At 35.0% G+C, this 22280-nt stretch overlaps 1 protein-coding gene and 1 long non-coding RNA gene across 2 annotated transcripts in view; one reads left to right on the top strand and one right to left on the bottom strand.

Annotated features, from left to right (window-relative positions):
- Nucleotides 1-22280, top strand: part of LOC108358635 (TLD domain-containing protein 1) — a 214481-nt gene that overhangs the window by 149186 nt on the left and 43015 nt on the right. The window lies entirely within an intron of this gene.
- LOC108358639 (uncharacterized) lies at nucleotides 1211-1786 on the bottom strand. Its single transcript, XR_001846806.1, has 3 exons — nucleotides 1640-1786; nucleotides 1385-1468; nucleotides 1211-1293 (listed from the first exon to the last, which is right to left on the bottom strand). It is a non-coding gene; the product is annotated as an uncharacterized LOC108358639 (long non-coding RNA).

The raw sequence follows: 22280 nt of genomic DNA, 5'->3' as shown, positions 1-22280 counted from the left end.
CCTCTGTTTATTTTTAACTCTGTCACATGAAAACAAATAAACCGGTGAGGGCACGCTGCTTTCAGACGCACTTAACCAAAATAAGTCCGAACGCGCTCGTTGCATTGCGCGACAGCCTTTAACTAAAAATAACGGTTTTCCAAGTTGTGATCCATTTTTTTTGTCAACAGAATATTTTAGAGTAAAATTTTGCATATATGGTTTTTTTCTGTGTGACAAAGTGGTGGAGAAGACTATTATTTTTATATTTTTACCAAGAATTTTATAAAAATTTACCCATAAAAATTATTTATAAATAAATAGAAAATATGTTCTTGAAGAGTTTTTAATAACAATGAAAATGACGGTTGAATTGTCAAAATCGGTAAATTAGTTCGTCTATTATTGAATTTTCAAGTAAAAAGGACAAAAAAAACACTTGCCGATGTATAAGAAAATATTATTTTTTTTTTGTAAAAGTAAAGTTACACATTTGTTTGTATTGCCAATGGTTATCAAAAAATAACACTACTGATTGGAAATAAAATATCACATAATTCTAGTGGCCCGTTTCAGAAATTCTGACTCTGTAGCGAAATAAAAACTCAACAAAACTAACCCAGCCAGCAAAATCATCGTAAACAAGCTCGTAATTGGATATTTTCTCGAAGAAAAACCGGATTAAAAATCGTTTATGATAGCCGTTTACGAGTCTTTTTCGAGCACTTTTTCGCTTTAAATTGTGCATCGCCTACGAACAGTCGTAAACGGATCGAAATTTTTTCACGCAGTTTCTTCCATGCAAATTATGTGCGACATTTTTTTTTGTATGGAAGAAACTGCGTATAAGAAATTGTCAAAAAACAAAGAGGTTTTCTAGCTATTCAAGCGTGCACTTTATTATACTAAAATTAAATGGGCTATAAAACTGCATACTTAAAATTTTTCTAAAAAATCTGATTTGAAAGTAGAACTTCATACTAACTATATTTTTATAAAAAACAATTAGGGAAGAAATCAGAATAAAAAACTTTGCATTCATGACGAAAAATTCTATGTGCCAATATTTTTTCCCGGTACTGTATATGTGAAGTTATTTTCAGATAAATAAATATTAACAAACTATCTATTAACAATTAAATAAGAGGGGTTTAATATATTATATATTATATTATAAAGTTGCTGAATTTATTTTTTATCTTTTTTGCCGATAGGCTGCCAGTTTTTTTTGCCGGTCGTGTGCATATTGGAAGTGCTTCTTTGAAACGGAAATAAAAACTTCTTCGTGGGAGTTAAATTTTTGACGAAAAGCACCTAAGAAAATAAATTGAAAGATTAAACTCCATTGGAAACCGGAAAATTTAATTAAGTAAAAAGTGGTAATAAATAATATTATGATCCGTACTTCTTATTGCCGCAGTCGTTGCCTAACCAATAGCGCTGCTTTTGGTACCAGTTCCCTTCCACGAGAAAAGTTTTGATACCTCATCTGTAATAATTTTTTTTTAATGAATCATTTATTGACGCTAGTATGGATAAGGCTTCGGATTTCGCACGCCTTGTTAATTGAGAAGCCATATTATCAATAAAACATTAAGTTCAATAACTGCAAAGACCTAATAAACTAGCAAATTAAAAAAATAAATAACTATAAACTTACGAGATAGGGGAATTAAACGTTTAAATCCTTTAGTGTTACTCCGCGCAGCCTGTGAAAGAATTGCAAAACTCGTTAAATTAATTTGTATTTTTGAATTACATATGTAGTAGCTACTTACAAGAAGTTTAATTATAAAAGAAAGTGGTAGATCGTCCGATCGATCGTTAATAATTTTCTTAAATTGAATATTTAACAAACTACTTATAAAATATTGTGATTGAAGAAAAATTGTCAACAAAACTAAAATTTTTTCTTGTGCTGACAAATTACTACAAGCCTCTTTCTATTATATTTTTTTGTTTTATCGTTTACGAGCTTTTCTCTAACTGTTTGGGGATACGAGAATCCCTCGTAAAACATAATGTTCGTAAAATGTACGTTTTCTTGCTGGCTGGGAAGGCAAGTAAGATTTCAAGTATGTATGTATGTATTTTTGTATTATTTAATTAAATTCATCATTTTCATCGTGGTCCATATCTCCATTATCGTCATCACTGATTTATATTTATGCATAATAATATTCTAAATCAAAATTCATTATCGTACTTACGTGATTCCCACCAAAAAAGCGCATAAACATACATCTTTTCATAAAAATTAAAATATCTTGGGAAAATGATCCGATATGGAAAACCGGTAGATCCACAATCAAAATTAAATTTACGTTTCTCGTCTTTTTTTTCGTAATTTGAAAACTTGAAATTTTCCCTAGAGTTTATAAAAATAATTGTTTCCTTCTATTTAATTAAATTTAAAAAAAAGTTCATGAGACTCCAACACATTATTAATTTAATTTCTAAAGAATTTTTTCTCAAATAAACTCTTTTTATAGATTTTTATTCTAATTTTACGTTTATATTTCTTATCAAATTTTGCAAAAAATAGGCTTTGTGGCATAGCGAATAGCCATTGGCATTAACAAATTTTGTAAGAAATTTGAATTCAGCTGATAAACTCCTATAAGTAAATAACAAACGTATAAGGATGACAGTACGACTGGTAATTATAATAGCGAGGTTTTAGTTTTTTAAACTATAATTTTATTGTTTTCTGTGCTTTAAATACCTGCATCGGTTTCTTTCTTTGTTATATTTTTTTTGGACCAATCTTAAAAAAAAAAACTACTAGACATAAAAGAAGAAAGTGTGCACTATAATTTTAAACCAAATTTTCGTGATTTGCTTTGCATGTTACATATGTATATGTATATGTATTCGTTTGAACCATTTCAAATGGGGAATTTATTTTTAGGAAAATTTTCAAAAACAGTTATTTGGTTTGCTTGTCGGGCAATATTTTTTTATATAGATATGCACTGGATCTTTAGCTAAAAACTTATGTGGCAAAACTGTCCCGCACGTATCCATTCTTTCCTATTTGAAGTCAAATAGTAAGCTCCTTCAATTGGGATTTCCAGCAGAAATGTTCAATGTCTGGCTATAGAGAGAATCGATGCTCAAATAATATAAAAGCTACACTGAGACAAAGGATTAGTTTCGACAACTAAAGATATTTAGTTCCCGAATTTTGACAATATTTGGGAACTGTTTCCAAGGATTGGGAACTATTACCATGGGTTGGTAATTATAACTAAATATATTAAAGCTTCTAATATTCATCTAGGGTGTACCAAATCGTTAATTTAGTTGATGGGTTTGGTTAATACTAATAAATATTTTTTTGAAGCATACTTCTACAAATTCCATTCAACTTAGCGTATGGTTCATAAAAGGATGTTATTAAGCTCTGCTAATGCAGATGAGCTTTCTTTCAACACATGGTTTAGTCATATTACCAAATCTTAGTTGAGGCAACCACGATTTGGTTTGAGAGCGGAACGTATTCATGCTTGTGAGCCACCCCCAAATAATGCTGAGCGCTCGCTGAGCACATGGGTGTTTTACATACGAAGAGCACCAGCCGAGCAATGCACACAGTCCCACTTATTGAATCGTTTGAATGCGCTAGTATGCCGACCATTGCGTAAAAACGATTCAATGAATGAGACTGTGTGCGTGGAAATCATTGCTCCGCTACCGCTGTTCGTATATGGATGAAACACGCGTGTGGTCACAGAGCGCTCAGTAAGCTATGTCATGCCGATCACTGCGCTAGGTAGAGAAAGAAAAGTGTGTGCTGCTATGACATGCCCAGATTTGTTTGTCTCAGTTTCAGTTTTGCCATCGCTGCGAGTTGTTTCGGTGTGCGCATAGTTATTTAAAAATATAAAGTTTGATGCCAACCGAGGTATCTCAGTGGATATATAATTCATGTGAAATATTATTTGAAAGTATCTATTTAGCCAAGGAAAAAGCAAAGCAGTATACTTAAACCAGCACTTCCAGCAGATATTAACCTGGGTTTTCGCACGACTGTTCCAGTTTCATCGTTTCTATTTAGGAAATTCTTACCACCATATAATAATAATAGATTGGCGCATACACATATGTTAGCGTTTGGCCGAGCTTCTCCTCCGACTTGTGGCGTGCGCCTTGATGATGTCACACAAAGCGGAGGGACCTACAGTTTTACGCCGACTCCGAACGGCGATTGTATTTTTATGAGAAGCTGTTTTTCATGGCAGAAATACACTCGGAGGTTTGCCATTGCCTGCCGAGGGACGGTCGCTGTTAAGAAAAAACCTTTTTCTATATTTTTTGCGATGTTGCTTTGACCAATGTTGCTTTTACCACCATATACATATGTATTATTTACTCTAATAACTATTTATGTAAACATGTATGTATTTTTTATGCGTAATATATGCAAATAAAAGAAGAAAGTAAACACAACAACCATCGAGTAAATTTTTATTTGTGTCAAACTGAAACTATTTTTCCAATAATAAACGATTAGCTGATTCAAGTCTACAGCAAGTTCACAAAATTAATTGAAAACTTGTATCAACCAAAGCATTGTTTATATTTGCTCAACAATGATTTTAATCAACTAACAATATTGTCCACTCAAGGTAGTCGTTTTGTAATTATTAACCAATATACATTTGTCCCAACTAGAAGTCTCAAGTAAATTGCAGACTTTCGTGAACTAGATATTTATTTCGCAACATCCAACTATGCCACTTGGTCACTATAACCAAATCTTGGTAATTATAACTAAACCTTTTTCTGAGTGCACTGGGGTGGAATTTGGGAGTCGGCGGTTCGCTCCGTGAAACTACATTTGCGCCGTGTAATTGGAAATTCTACTCTCACCGCTGAACAGAGAGTATCTCTTGATACAGATTGAAGCTGTGGTGAATTCACGACCGATTGGTGTAGCTCCGGATTCTGACATTAATTACCTAACCCCATATAGCAGTTGGAGACATTGTGGTAATAATTTGCTCCTTTATTACATACCTGCCGTCTGGCCAATGGGTAAGGTGTTGGTAACATTTCCGGGGGCTGATGGCCTTGTCCGCGTGGTGAAATTTCGTACAATACGAGGAGAAATAACACGACCAATAACAAAGTTGGTGTTTTTTCCAGCTTCTGAAACAGTGTTTCAGCGGGGACCGGAATGTTGAGGAATGCTATGAAAATATCAGCAGTTTTTGCATGTTCTCTCATCTCTTTTTATTCTTACGTAACGCTGACGACACACAATCAGTTTTGCCTTTCAATTCCCTCACACACATTGCTTGTCAAAAATCATCAAAATTGAAAGCCATTACGTAGGCTGCATTCAATTTGAGAAGCAATTTCATTATCAACATGTCGCCTTCAAGAAAACAATGTAACTAACTAGCTTCTGAAGAACATTTTCCATTTTAATTCCATTGTAGATTAACATTTTAACATGTATAAGCTTAGTATTTTTTTATTTTAACAAAATTCGCATGCCAATGCTGAAAAGCTGATCAAAATTGAAAGCAAAATTTAAACTCAATTAAAAGGGAAAAATTGAAAGCAAGTTGCCCATTCAAGCAATAAATAAGAGTGTGTTAGTGAAAAAGTGAGAGAATATTGGAAACTTAAAGGGGAAAATTTAATGTGTAACGGCCCGGTAAGTATATGTATGTATATAAGGCTCAAGTTTTTATACATTCTGTCACTTGAATCTTTTCTTTTCGATCGAGCGCTGTTATTCAATAAAGAATTTAACAAAACACACCAAGCTTTTTTTTCTCGATCTGGCGATGCATTTAAGGCTTCAATTCATCGCCAAGTCCATTTATAAAAGCGTGGTATATTAAAAAGGTTTTATTTTATTTTAGTTATTTTTAATATCAGTCGGCCAATATGTGGGTTCTCCAGTGCTGAGATATTTCCCATTTATGTGTCTTATAGCTAAGGTGACCTAAATTTTTAAGTATTCCAGGAGGACAAATTCTCCACATGGAAAATACTAAAAGTTTGTTTTATATTTATTTTAACACATAAATAACGAATAGGTTAACATTGTTAAAAAAAAAAATCAAAGTTGCTCTAACCACAAGTCAAACAAGTTAACAGTACACTGCGTTGCATAATTATAAAACCGAAACATTTTACGGTTTATTTTTGGCATTTTTTTTTTGTTGACAGTGTTGTTCACTTTCTTCCACACAAAAAAAATTCGATCATACTTTGTATGGAAGAAAATGAGTGACACCGTAAAACATGCCAAAAATCAACGTTATTTTACTTATCTATATATATAATACGCGAAGGCATTTTCTGTGCAGCAGAAAAGATCTGCACCGTTCGTTCGATTTTCAAAAGTGGGATGTTAAATTAAGTGTTAAATTTAAGCGCTTGGCCTGTAGATGTGCAAACTGGTTTTATTTTTTCGAAAGGAGTTGCCACCTGTTAAATAATTAAACTCAAGTTATTTACTAAATAATACCCTCAGATCCTCACCGTCCGTTCGATTTTCAAAAGTGAGGTACCAAATTAGAGGGCTTAGGGTGTGGATGTTCAAGAAGGTTTTACCTTTTCGAAAAAAGTTGCCACCTGTTAAGAAATTAAGCTCAAATTAATTCAAAAGTTAAATCAATTATTAAATATTGGTATCAATCGAAATGGGTTTGAAAAGGCTTTATAACTTAACTACGTGTAGGAGGGTTGCCACATGTTAAAAAAATTTAATTCAATTTTAATTAAAGGAATTTGGTATGTGAATAAATAAGGTATCGTTATATGGGTGTCAAACAAAAGAGGTTTAAGAAGGTAGTAGTTTGGAAATATTTTCAATAGTGTTGCCACCTATTTGAGAAGTCTAATTGAACTATTTTATACCCAAGTTATATGAAATATTAACGATGGATGTCAAATGAAAGAGCTTCAAGAAATAGTTGGTTTGACAATTTAGAACATTTTTGATGTGTTTGAGGGTTGCCCCAGTTTAAAGGACCAAACTAAAATTATTTAATAAGTTAAATAAATTACTAACCGATGGTTATGAATGGAAGTGGGTTTAAAATCCTTTATTTCAGAACTATATTTAGGAGGGTTGCCACGTGTTTAAAAATTAAATTCACATTTAATTCATCAGTTACTTGAAATATTTATGACAATGTCAGGCGACATATATTTAAGGAAATTTTAGTTCGAAAATAATTTTTGAGAGTTGCCGCCTGTTTTGAAAGTGGTATTTCGTTTAATTATACATAAGTTACATGAAATTTAAAAATATGGTTATCAAAAGAACGAGTGTTAAGATATCTTTGAATTGAATGATTGTTTTTTTTTTTGTTTTGTTGAAAAAATTAAGCTCAAATTATTTAGTAAGTTGAATGGATTGTCAAAAGATGGGTATCAATCGAAATGGGTTTGAAAATGGTTTATTTCTAAACTGTTTTTAGGAGAGTTGCCATGTGCTTAAAAAATTTAAATTCAATTTAATTCATAAGTTAGTTGAAATAAGTATAACAATGCCAGGCGAAAGATTTTAGTTTGAAAATACTTTTAAAGGGGTTGCCACCTGTTTGAAAAGTCGAATTTGTTTTACTTATACAAAAGATACATAAATGAAATATCGAAATATTAGTGTCAAACGAAATAGTTTTAAGAAAACTATTGGCTGATAATATTATTAAGTAGAGTTGCCATCTATTTTTTTTAAGGTCATCACATCTGCACCGTTATTTCGAATTTCCAAAACGGGAAGTCAAATTAAAGAACTGGTATTCTACATAGATGTGCACAGGTTTTATTTTTTGAAGTTACAGGGAGATTTGAAATTTGATGAAATGAAAACCGACACCATGCGAGACCTTTCATCACTGAGAAATGGTTGAGATTAATCATTAGGAATATTTTTAGAGTTTTTTGAATAGGGTTTCACCTGTTTAAAAAATTTAATAAAATGCTGGCGTTTTGACGCCATGCGAGTTCACTAGTAAGTATACCTAGTAAGTATATAGTTGTGTGTATTAACTTTTGATTTTATTTTTCATTTCTGATGTAGTTCGATCCCAGCTGCATTATTCGATTATCAATTTTAGTTTCAAGTAGTGTTTCAAATCAATTTAACCTATTTATTTTTCAGCTTTTGCTTTGTGAAGTTTAGTTATTTTCTAGCGGATTTTTATAAAAGTCTGGGCTAGAATCGTAACATCCGTTCACGCATCGAAAACGATACGAAAGAAAATTACGTCATACGTCAGGCAGTATAAGCTGAATGGGACAAAGAGTACGATATCGTATGTGATGACGATTCGAGCCCTGGATTTTTTACTCGAAAATATGTTGTTGGCAGCACTGGCTTCATTACACTTCTTAAAATAGTGGTTAATTTTAAAGTGAAAAATATTTGCCACTATGTTGGCCATTAAACACTACCCGTGTCATCGTGTTTGTTTCCACATGGCATTTTTAAAATGGCATACATTTTTGTCATTTCATTGCCTGCCTATGAAGTTGCTGTTGAATGATCATATCACTGTCTTGGGGCCTGTTACTCAATGTCTGGTTAACACTAATCTGCGGTTAAACATAGTTATCCACGTTACCGACTCCCTGTTGTATGCATGGATTCGAAGACGTCGATAAAGATGTTTAAGCCCAGATTAGTGTTAACCAGACATTGAGTAACCGGCCCTTACTATAGCAAAACTTTATCTCACACTTTTTTTTTAAACAACTCTAGAGATTGAAACCGTTATGAACAATGTATGTATGTAACAGAGCTGGGTAATTTTTGATTACCATTACGTTTTAATTACGATTTTGTAATTGTAATCCTTAAATTATATAGACTACGATTTCTTTTGTTGTAATCGTAAATGTTACCATTATATTATACTAATTATATAAAGAGAAGTCCTTTTTTTTTGTAACAGGTAATCTCGCGAACGGCTGGTCCGATTTTTATGAAATTTTGTATATAAATAGCTTTCACCAACCACCATGTTTTAGGCCAAAAAATTTACTTTTCCGGTAGGTGGACCAGGAACCGATTTATTCGAAAAAAAATTGTATGGTCCGATTTGCTTAAAATTTGGTACGTAGATAGCTTTTTGCCTAGATTAGCATAAAGGGCCATTTTTTCCGGGAAATGGATGGAAAACATCGTATTTATGGCCAGATTTGCTTAAAATTTGATATGTACGTAGCTTTTTGCCTAGATTAGCATATAGGATCCTTTTTTCCGCGAAGTGAATCAGGGACGATCTATTCGAATATATCGTATTTATGGTCCGATTTGCTTGAAATTTGGTACGTAGGTAGCTTTTTGCCTAGATTAGCGTATACATATGAATATTTTTTTCCGGGAAGTGGACCAGGAACCGATCCAATCGAAGAAATCGTATTTATGTTCCGATTTGCTTAAATTTGGTACGTAGGTAGCTTTTTGCCTAGATTAGCGTATACATATGAATATTTTTTTCCGGGAAGTGGACCAGGAGCCGATCCAATCGAAGAAATCGTATTTATGTTCCGATTTGCTTAAATTTGGTACGTAGGTATCTTTTTGCTTAGATTAGTATATATGATTCTTTTTTTCCGTGAAGGGGACCAGAGTCCGAACTATTCGAAAAAGTTTTATTTATCGTTCGATTTGCTTGAAATTTAGTACGTAGGTAGCCTTTTCCTTGATTAACATATAGGATCCATTTCTTCATCTAATATGTTCCGTTTTGTTTGAAATTTGGCGCGTAGGCAGCTTACTGCCTGGATTAACACATAGGATAATTTTTTCTTATAGGTGGACCAGGGACCGATCTATTATATAGAGTAGAATTGAATGATTGTTTTACAGTTCGAAATGTTTTAAGGATGAGGAAATGTGGTGATTGATAATTTTTTCTTATAGGTGGACCAGGGACCGATCTATTATATAGAGTAGAATTGAATGATTGTTTTACAGTTCGAAATGTTTTAAGGATGAGGAAATGTGGTGATTGATAATTTTTTCTTATAGGTGGACCAGGGACCGATCTATTATATAGAGTAGAATTGAATGATTGTTTTACAGTTCGAAATGTTTTAAGGATGAGGAAATGTGGTGATTGATAATTTTTTCTTATAGGTGGACCAGGGACCGATCTATTATATAGAGTAGAATTGAATGATTGTTTTACAGTTCGAAATGTTTTAAGGATGAGGAAATGTGGTGATTGATAATTTTTTCTTATAGGTGGACCAGGGACCGATCTATTATATAGAGTAGAATTGAATGATTGTTTTACAGTTCGAAATGTTTTAAGGATGAGGAAATGTGGTGATTGATAATTTTTTCTTATAGGTGGACCAGGGACCGATCTATTATATAGAGTAGAATTGAATGATTGTTTTACAGTTCGAAATGTTTTAAGGATGAGGAAATGTGGTGATTTCCGAAATAGCTATCACTTCTACCATTTTTTCATATTATTGTTGCTTTTCCACAGTAAGTTTTTCATTAAAAACGGGCTCAAGCTTAATAAAAATTGTTGAATATAATTGTTATAAGGCCATAAAATAACAAAAACAAATAACTTAAGGACGAGCACACCTAAAAGTTAAACATTCTAAAAATAGAATTACATATTAGCAAAAGCCAACAAAACCAACAACCACATGATCAAGTGAATTGCAGCGGAATAGCTGCGCTTGATTGTGTTGGCTTAACAAATGAAAAAGTCGAAAAAAGCAAGAATAATTTACAAGGCGAACTTAGCACAGTGCGTAGGCAACTGGCTGAGTCAGTGGGATCGTCGGTTCGAAACCTACTGAAAGAAGTCTGATGAGGAAATGTGGTGATTTCCGAAATAGCTACCACTTCTACCATTTTTCACATTATTGTTGCTTTTCCACAATAAGTTTTTCATTAAAAACGGCCTCAAGCTCAATAAAAATTGTTGAATGAGAATTAAATAAAAAATTGAATTAAAATTGATTTCCACTTAAATGAGTTTGGAGAAACGCAGCCTAAGGACTAAGATTACTGTAATCATAAAATACATTTCTAAGGGAAAACCCACAAAGGCTTGTGTTACTTTTAATTATGTACTAGGATGTGGAATAACGCGTTTTCTAAAAATTTTTAAGCAGATTTGCGCTCCAATGCAACGAACATTTTTATTTTACAAAATGTTTTATCAAGATAAAAAATCCCCATACACAAATATTGCCACTGATAAAACTTATCCATATCTAGCAAACAAAATGCCATATGGTAGACAATAATTTTCGCCTGTGGAGACGCGTCGTTAGCTAGCCGTTCAGTGTTGTAAAGGGTAAAATATTATTGATTAAGGGAAAAGGCGTTTACACTGTTCAAAATTCACAGGCGTTTGATTGAATCAAAAGTTTACATCATTTAACTGAAAGTTGAAAAATGTAAACGCCTTTTAAATACGATTGTGTATGATTGTGTATGATTTTTTGAAAATTTCATCACTGCTATAAAACTTGAAAAGGAGGACAGGAGGACATTTCTCGTCAAAAGGAGGACAGAGAAGGACAAAATTTTTGAGGAGGACAAATCAAGTTTGAGGAGGACAATCCTCAAAGTTGGACGGTTGATCAGCTTACTTTTATGTGTCTTATAGCGTCCTTCTGTCGTTGTTATGGTATGCTTAGCGTTAAACACTAGCAACAAATCTTTCCCCAAGAGTTTTTAGGAAATCCACATGTTGGCTTTTAGTTATATCGTGTCTTGGGAGTTGTAGATCGCTGCAATTGTAAAATGGCCGTGTGCCTCCCCTATTCGCAGATTCGTCGACTGTATGTGTTCCGTTTTGTAATTTGAAGTTGGGTGAATTTAACTTTATTTCTTGCTAGCCAATGCCCGATTGCTTCGCGGCGCCTAATAAGAACTTTTGCGTTGGCCAATGCAAAAGAGCGTTTAAAAGCAAAAATAGTCTTTAAAGTCAAAATTTTTAGTTTAAGTTGAAACCACTAAAGACTAGTAAATTAGGGATTTAAAATTATACCATCGTAAAAAACGTGGTTCGAAAAATGGGGGGTTTTCAAGAACTATTTTTAAAATATTTTTCTTTATGACGAGATGACTTATTTTGTGAGAATCAAAAATATTTTGTAATTTATTTTCGAAAACTTAGGATGAGATATATTTGGTAAGGTGTTAAACATCGGGGTTTTGTAAAAAAGGGAAATTTTATTGCGGATTCCGATAGAATACCTATCCAGAAATAATAATTGTATGGTGACATTTTTCTGTAAGGTGACAAACCCCTAGAAATGGGCGTGGCAATTGCAGGACTAAAGTTAGCAAAACGCTGACTTTATTACGGATTTCGGCAGAATACCGCTTCGTTAACAACATTTGTTCCACAACTTTTTCAATTCAAGAATATTCTAGAAATGGGCGTGGCAATTGCAGGACTAAAGTTAGCAAAACGCTGACTTTATTACGGATTTCGGCAGAATACCGCTTCGTTAACAACATTTGTTCCACAACTTTTTCAATTCAAGAATATTCTAGAAATGGGCGTGGGTATATTAAAACCAAAGATCATAAATTTAGACTATTGTGGATTTCGCCAGAATATCTATATGGATTGAAAAAGTTGTGGAAGAAATGTTTTTAACGAAGCAATATTCTGACGAAATCCGCAATAAAATCTGCGTTTTGCTAACTTTAGTCCTGCAATTGCCACGCCCATTACTAGGGGTTTGTCGGAGCCATGACATAATTTTTTTATACGAAATCCTTCCGACTTAAAAAAGAATGGCTCATATACCGGTGATCTTTCCTTCCTAATTTGCCACTTTCACAATTCGTGTTAATATTTATGAACTGATTTCTAGGTTGATGCAAGATCTCATTTAGGGTGCATGAGGGCGTCAGACAAAGGTGCGCTTACACAATTTTGCGGTCTTTCTATGCATACTTAACCCCATCCTTCATTTAGCTATCTGAAACTAAATTCGTATAACTTAAACATAGGGCCAAAGCAGACCAACCACACGGAGTTTCTATACATTTTGGCGCCATCTATTGGATCCATTGTATGCAAAACCATAGCTTACCATAAAATTAATACGTTTTATGAATTTCAAAATCGACTCCAGTTCCACTCACCTGGGTCCATTTTTATCAAAAGAGTTTTTCATCACACAGGTACCTAGCTCGCATTTAAAATTTAAACGAAATCGGTTAATAAATACGACTTTTATAAGTAACTCTACTCCAGCTCCACCTAGCGAGTTTTCTAGTAGCATATAATATGACCATATATGTAAGGTATATCTAACCCCCGACAATTTGACGTAACTCTATTCAGTGGTTTTTGAGTTTAGTCCGAACAACGAAAACGATTATCATTCTATTTATGAAGATAGGACAGTCGATAACGAAACTCATAAAAATCAAAGCTCCAAACTTTGTACAAAATTAAAAAAATTCTTAAAAATTTCCACGAATTTTACCTTTTACCAAAAATTAAAAACGAAGTTACAATAACCCAGTGGGATTTAGAAATCTAGGAGGAAATGGTTCCCAATCGAATGATACTTGCCCATTTATGTACGTAAATGTATATAGATGCAGCCTTTCAAATAATTACCACTTTTCGCCATAAGTGCGGTATTGATAACATATCGTCGCTACCATGTCAAACTCTCAAATGTGAAAAAATGCTTTTTCATTTACGATACCTTGCGCATGCGTTTAGAATGATACGCAAGTTGGCAAATCGTCGAATTTCTAGTCTTCTTAGAAGCAGAAGATACTGGCTTTAACAAAGTGTCGAATCTCACACTTTTTCCTAACGACAAAAACATTTTTTACAGCAGTTTCTTTGCTCTCCTTTGCTTTGCTTGACATGGTAGCGACGATATATAGCTGTTTCGCATTTCAGGACGTTAGCGTAAGCGGTTACAGAGATAAGCTATATAAGAAGTTCAGTTTGTATGGGAGGTGTCAGGCACCCTTTTCCAACGCCTACCAGTTTTCGCCATAAGTAGAGTATTTGAAATTTATGCATCCGTGATAAGTTTCAGTTCCCCAGCGTATTTAGTTTTAAAGATATATTGTTTTTTTACGTTTTAATCTGTATAAGAATTTTAGGAACATCCCGACCCCAGCGCCACTTACCGAGTAAATTTTTGATCGAAATATTTATTTTCAAGGTGCTGGCATATGTTCCAACTATGAACCAAATCGGTGTAGCCGTTTATTAGTTTAGTCAAATACCATGTACAGAAAACGATATGAAATTGTAAAAATGTTACCTCTCAGATTTCTCAATTTTTTGACCACAAATAGTTTTGATTTTTTAGCGAAAAACCCCCACAGTAGTTCCAAAGAAGTACGATTGGTTACGGTTGAACACATGATTTGAATGTCAATAAAACTAAATTTGTAGTTATATATATAGGAGAAAATTTTTAGAACAGTGCGGCACTAACTCTAAATATATACAACGAAGCACTGGAAAAAGTTAATACATTCAAATTCTTAGGAATAAAGATCGATGACAAACTTGATAAATGGATTCTATATTTTCAGTTAGACTTCTAGCAATATGTACATCGGTGAAAACTGCCTTTAATTCTGTACATACGTTTTTGCGTGATGCGCTTACAAACATGTTGCAATACAGACAGACCAAAATTCTTGATTTGGCTTCTGTTGATCTAATAAACCCCCTATTAATTTTTCTTTAATATCTGTTATGTACAGATATCGGCCAGTAACAATTTTATTACATACACACAAATAGTTTTGATTTTTTTTTAGCGAAAAACCCTCCTCACAGTAGTTTCAAAGAAGTGCGATGGGTTATGATTGAACACATAAATTGAATATCAATAAAAACTAAATTTGTGGTTATATCAAGGCGAAATTTTTAGGACAGTGCGGCGCTAACTCTAAATATAAACGATGAAGCACTGTAAAAAGTTAATACATTCAAATTTCTAGGAATAAAGATCGATGATAAACTGGAAAAATGGATTCTATATTTTCAGTTGGACTTCTTGCAATATGTACATCGGTGAAAACTGCTTTTAATTCTGTACATTCATTTTTGCGGGATGCGCTTACAAACATGTTGTAATACAGACAGACCAAAATTCTTGATTTGGCTTCTGTTGATCTAATAAACCCCCCATTAATTTTCCTTTAATATCTGTTATGTACAGATATCGGCCATTTACAATTTTATTATTCTCAAATACCTTCTTTTGATACCCATATGACAACATTTAGCTTATCTTATCAATTTAACTGAATTAAATTTTTCAAACAGGTGGCAACCCGCTTCAAAAATATTTTCGAAAGTAAGCTTCCTAAAACCTCTTTAGTTTAATATCCGTATTGCATTATTTCATTTATTTTACCAATTTAAATGAATAAAACTTTCAAACAGGTGGCAGCTCTCTAATATTTTTCTTCTATATTGTAAGCTAGACCCTCATGCATTAGTTTTCTAGTTATAAGCGTACAAATATACAGACAGACAGACCAAAACTCTAAAAATTGTTAATTTGGCTTCTGTAGCTCTAATAAAGACCCCCCATATTAATTTTTTTTTAATATCTATCATGTACAGACATCGGCCTGCTAAAATTTTATTATAAGTACTCATATAGACTTCATTTATTTTATCAGTTTAATTCAATACAATTTTTCAAACAGGTGGCAACCCTCTTAAAAAATACATTGAGCAGTAAAATTTCCCAAGCCTCTTCAGTTTGATACCCATATTGCAATATTCAATTTGACCAATAAATTAGGTTAGGTTAGGTTAGGTTGTTGTGGCAGACCCCACCAGGGGGCCTCACTTAGACATTAATTGGATTGGATTGTCCATTGTGCTACCACATTTCCACAAGTTCTTTGAACGGCAACTAAAATATTCTGTGTTATAAGCTAAGAGAAGCGCTGGGTGCTCAGAACAAAGTTCCGCAGGCAGCTGATGTCCACTCCGGAGAGCTTTTCAGGAGTTTTGAAGAAATGAGCACCGAGGTGCTTAAACCTTAGTCTTGCGAATGCCGGGCAGCTGAGAAGGAAGTGTTGAGATGATTCCACCTCATCTTCCAAACAGCTGCGGCAGTAGGGATCTGTGACGACGTTAAGTCGCACCGCGTGGGTTCCTAAAGGACAATGTCCGGTCAGTACACCTGTGAGGATTGAGAGGTGGCGCTTAGCCAGCTGCAGAAGCTCCCTTGATCGCCCGCGGTCAACAACCGGCCAGAAGGACCTTGCAACTTTGCATGTCGGGGTTTTTTCCCAGCGCTCGCTGAGCCGACTGTGAGCCCATCTGTCCAGAAGCAGGCCACAGATTGCCAACTGAACTCCTACGCCCTCCCTATCCGAGGTAATGGCCTCGAGGGTGCCCTGCCTAGCCAATTCATCAGCCCTGCAGTTTTCAGTGATGTCACTATATCCCGCTACCCAAATCAGTTTGATTTGGAAGTATTCCGAGGCACTTGAGAGAGAGGTCAGGCATTCCCCGACCAGTTTCGGTCGCACCATAAGCAATCCCAACGCTTTAATTGCCGCTTGGCTATCAGAGTAGATATTCCCCTCCTTGTTGGCAGGGGATTGGTGCGTAGCCAATCGGCTGCCTCTTTTATAGCGGCCACCTCTACTTGAAAGACACTGCAGAGGTCCGGCAGTCTGAACATAAGATCTATCGAGAGTTCCCGACAGTATACCCCTCCAACGACTCTCCCGTCCAGCTTCGATCCGTCCGTGAATATGTTTATTGGACCTTTGTTCGAGAGACTGCCATTCTCCCATTCGCTCCTTGGAGGAATGTGCGTGGAGAAGGATCCGTTTGGGGCCAGCCTCGGAACACGCCAGTCAATTCTTCCGGAAGGAAATCGAAACTTTTGATAATCGTCGAGTGGCCGTGTGCTGTGTTCAAACAGAATCCAGAGTTTTTGAGCCTGATGGCCGAGCGGACCGCCGTTACTCTTCCCGCGATGTCAACAGGTGCGACGCTGAGCATAGCGTTTAGTGCTAGAGTTGGAGTGGTCCGGAGCGCCCCGCTGATTCAAACGAGGGCAGCTCTTTGCACGCGCTCTAGCTTCCTAACAAGAGTAGACTTTCCCAGTGAATTCCACCAGACAATGGCCCCGTATAACATGATTGGCTTCACTATGATTTCATTCAGCCAATATATCACTTTTGGAGAGAAGCCCCATCTCTTCCCTATAGCATTTTTTACAGCAGTAAAGAGCCACTGATGCCTTTTTTACTCGCTCCTCGATGTTTGGCTTCCATGATAACTTCCTGTCCAGGATCACACCCAGGAACTTGACCCTGTCAGAAAGAGAAAGGGAAATACCTCCTATAGAGGGAAGCTGGGCATGAGACACTTTATACTTCCTGGTGAATAGTATGAGCTCCGTCTTTCCAGGATTTATAGCAAGTCCACAGCTAGAAGACCAGTTTGTGACCAAATTCAGATACCCTTGCATGGGATCATACAGAGTGTCCAGGAAGTTTCCTCTGACGATGAGGGCCACATCGTCCGCGTAGGCAATAACCCGGCATCCTCTCCTTTTCAACTCCTCCAAGATGTCGTTTATTACGACTATCCAGAGAAAGGGGGAAAGGACGCCTCCCTGCGGGGTGCCTCTGCTCACTTTACGCTGGTCAGAGGCATTTCCCCATTCCGCTATGACAGTTCTGTCGTACAACATGATAGAGATGAGCCCAACTAAGTGGCTCTCGACTCCAAAGTTAGTTAGCGCTCTCACTATCGCCCCAGGTAACACATTATTAAAAGCCCCCTCGATATCAAGGAAGGCCCCAACTACAAAATCTTTGTTCATAAGAGACTCCTCTATGTTTTTAACAATTGAGTGCAAGGCAGACCCCAATAAATTAAATTAAATTAAAATTTTTAAACAGGTGGCAACCTAAAAAAATATTTTCGGCTGTAAGGCTTCTTAAACCTCTTTCTTTTGGCACCCATATTGCAATATTCACTTTTTCTTATCAATTTACTTAACCCGCGATTTTCAAACAGGTGGCAACTCTCAAACTTTTTTCTTTCTATATTTCAAGTTAGACCTCTAGTAATACATTCGTGAAAACCGCATTCAATTCCCTGTATTCGTTTTCGAGTGATGCGCGTGCAAACATACAGGCAGACAGACAGACAGACAAAAATTCTAAAAATGGTTGATTTGGCTTCTATTGCTCTAATAAAGACCACCCATATTAAATATCTATAATGTACAGAGATCGGCTTGTTACAATTTTATTATATGTATAGATAATTATGGCTGAGCCCCCGTGGCCTGTGCCGTCTGGGTGGTTTGTGTTAACAATTGTGTATCCAGGTAATCTTAACAAGTTTTTGTCAGTATAATGTGTTTCAGAGATTAGTGCGGCATCGATGTCATTATCAATTAAATAGTGCTTTAGTTCCAGAGCGTTTTGGTTTTGTCCATTTGCGTTCCAGATTATCATTTTAAGTCTACTTTCCTTGATCAATTTTGGTTTCTAGCAACGTCAGGATATTGATCACATTTGTGATTTGTTTTATGAGCTGTTTCATCATGTCTTTGAGTTCTGCAATTTCATTTCGTTGCTGAGATGGCTGATTTTGACTAGCAGTATTTGTCTTTGAGTTTGTGATAGTGGTTATATCGGGTTGGTTTGAGTTAGAAGCCACTTGGGCGTAGTTTGACCGTGTTTGTTGCTACAAGGAGTGGAACCCCTGACCCCTGGGACTTATCTTCTTTCCTTGGGGGAGGGAATCGGTGAGAAAATTTCACAGCCTCGATAATTAGCTGTGTTGTTACCACCACATAAGGTGTGTATATATACATATATGCAAAGTTGTGGAGGCCCCAAGCTCTACGATTGGGGTGCACAAGCTACAGCCCGAAAAGTAAATTTGCTGTCAAATGTTCAGTTTGAATTGTGTACAAGCAGCAACTTGACTGTCCGACTCTGCATTTGATTTCAACTAATTTTTTTTAACTAATATTGAATTATTTGCAAAGATATCAAAAGTGTAAGCATTTGGTTTATCTCAAGGAGGCTGCTGGGAAATTATACATCAATTTGAAGTCAGTTGCTACATAAGCAGAAATTAATTACTTTTTCTGAGCAAATTGGGTGAGCTATGCCGTACTGGGATGCCTCTACATATATGTGCACTTATACATTAGGGTGGTTCACCCTTTTAAAGTTTGGTTTAGGCTAGTGCCTAAACAATAGGGTTGCCATAAATTTTTGATGTAAGATATTTCTTTAATTTATTAGATTCAAAAACATTTTTTTTATTGTTTCCTAAATATACTTTTTAAAGCATTCTGGGGAACTAGGTAGGCAATATTCACGATATTTTTGTTTATCAACGTTGTATTTTCGAAGTATTTTTTTCATTTTCTTTCACTGATATATAGATATACTTATTAGTCTTAAATATTTACGCATTGATAATATTTTTTTATTTTTACACAATTTTTAATGAAAGAGGTAAATGTCCGTCAAACTGGTACTATATACATATGTATTTCATCATAAGAGGACGATGCCACACCCATTTTCCAAAAAATTTATACGTCTTATTTATTGCTTAGCGATTATTGTAGCAGCTTCAGTAGTTATTAAATATATTTTGATTTGAGTACTTCTTTCTCAATTTCAAAAATTTGCTAGTCGTGGCTTCGGTAGACTCAAAGATACATTTGTGCCGAGTTTGGTAGAAGTTGATAAATTGGTTACAGAGATAGACCTAACCTAACCTAAGGCCAAAGAATCATTCAAATCGGTTCATAAGTAAAGAAGCTATGCACAAGCAAACATAAAATTAACAAATATACATGGTGAATATATAACAGCACTGGTATCAAGTGAACAAATGGACTACTTCAAACGAACATAATGCGCATTGCCCTTATGGCTCCTTGAATAATGCCAATTGACCTTATGGCCTTAGGCCTTATATCACCTCACCACCTGCGTCGTTTGTTGATGATTTCTCTTTTTGCATGTTCGGTGTTGTTGCTCTTTTTCATAATTTTGTTCTTTTTGCTCCTTATTACATTTGGAGCTAATATGACACTGTCTCCGCAAAAGTAACATTTTACAGAGCGTCGATAATGTGAGTTTTTGCGATTTCGCCTAAGCGAATATTTACCCAGAAACGCATATTGCTGCTTTACGTACATCAAAACTCAAAATAAGTGGTTTGTATTGTCTATCAATTCCGCTGGTATATATGGAGCTAACCACTCGTTGTTGGTGGTAAGTATATACACTATACAATTTAATTTTCTCGCCGCTGTCAATTTTTGGTCAACATAAATCAGCAAGCTTTCACTTTCCTCTAAACTAGAGATGGGCGGCAGAACAGCTCGCGCGCAGCAGCGCGAGCAAGTAGGTGCTTGATGTGGGGTAAAAATTTAAAACCGAAAGGGTAAGCAATAGCCGTGTACGTGTATTAACCCACTTTATGCTATATATATTGCCAAAGGCTATTATATTCACCTCTTTGTTTATAGAGGAACAATTTCTAACTATATTTGTAGTCTATTTATTAAAATTAATTCAACATCATGAAATGCCGACCAATTAAATTTTTTTATTAATAAATCAATAAAGTTTAAACTGATTATACACATGTAAAAAATAGTATGTGCTAATTCATACTGGTGAACAATAACGTGTTAACGATCTTGCTTGCGCATGTGTTCGTAAATAAGAGAGCCGAGCGCTGCTGCTAGGCTCAGTCGGTAGAAAACCGGCATATAAAAAGGCTGTCTTGCGCATGATTGTCCTTTTTTCCAAGAAAATTTCTAACGAAAAATTATCTGCGCAAGAACAACCCCTCCCTTTGAAAATTTGCGACCAACTGCACGCTGACAATGCAAAAGTGAATTACAAAACAGCTAATATGCGCGCAAGCAAGTCGGTACTCACCACCAGTGTTGCCATTTCTGTTTCTGCCGTCCCGCCAGATTAATAAACAAAAATCGCTAGAATCCTGCTAAATCATTTAAATTCTGTGAACTCTTATTAAAAGAAAAGTTTCTTTTATAATTTATCAGTTAAACTTTATTTGATAAAATTAGAGATCATATGTTTATAAAAAACCATCAGTTTTTTAACAAAAACAAAATTGGAACTTCGTTATATGGTTTTATAAACAGTGTTGGGATTTTGTGGCATTAAATAGAGTATAAAAATTGGTCATAAGAATGTCGTCTTCGTTTGTTTAACTACTACTAGTAGCGTTTGTACTAGCTTTGTTTAAAGACTTTGTTGTTGTCTAGCATAGAAAAAGGAATTAAAAAATACAACTGTGACTTCTGTATTTTCGGTGCGTATTAACGGTATAACATACTATGTATTTTTTTAAGTTTTTACTTTCGGACTTATAATTTTATGAGACTATGTAAATCCACCAATTAGTTTTAAAATTTTTGCGTTGCATTTAAAATCACTTTGATATTATAATTATTTGCAGCAGTATATATGTAGGTATAAACATACACTTCACTTTGCATCGTTAAAAATTAAAATCTTTAAATCATCAAAAATATATAGATATGCATACATGCAGCTTTTTTCATGTTAGCTGAGCCGAAGATACCTAAACATATTCGACAACTATATAATACTATTAGAATACCTTTCCCGCCATGTTCAGTGCTTATTTAGTGCATTTTATTAGTTCTAATTTTAGTCGATATGTATGACTTTATATCATCCGAAGAAGTATCTTTAGCAAATCTAGAGACAAAAATTGATCTTCTCGGAGGAATTACAACCAACTTTTTGGTAATGATGTCGATGTGCGGGACTCCGAATTATTCGGAGGAACTAAGTTAGGCAGTGGAGCTTGAGATGCTGATGGCAACACTGTTAAATCAACGGTTTGACTATTTTTAGAAGTAGACCTAGTGGATATGGCTTTAGATATCGGAGGCTCCAATGCCTGAGGGCATGGAGAAGATAAATTAATAAGTTCCAAGGACTGGGATGGAGGATCTTTTTTACTAGAATCCGTGGCTGTCTTTTTAGGTGGACTAATAACATGCCCACCTTTATTTTCTCGGCTATCCTCAGAGTGTGCAGGGTTGTCGAGACAAGTGAAAGACCTAAAAATTTTTTCGTAATGCTTAAATTTCTCAACAAGCGCCGACAGATAAATACACGACATGTTTAAAATTATATTTATTTTTAGGTTTTAGAAGCAAAAAAGAAAAACGGTTTTGAAAACGATGTATTAATCAGTGAACCAATCAGCTGGTAAATATCAGTTGGAAAGCAATGTAGCGAACAGTTTTAA

Source organism: Rhagoletis zephyria, unplaced genomic scaffold (assembly GCF_001687245.7).
Source record: "Rhagoletis zephyria isolate East Lansing unplaced genomic scaffold, Rhagoletis_zephyria_1.1 Rzeph_scaffold_00279, whole genome shotgun sequence".
Lineage (NCBI taxonomy): Eukaryota > Metazoa > Arthropoda > Insecta > Diptera > Tephritidae > Rhagoletis > Rhagoletis zephyria.
This window is presented reverse-complemented; position numbering and strand designations above follow the sequence as displayed.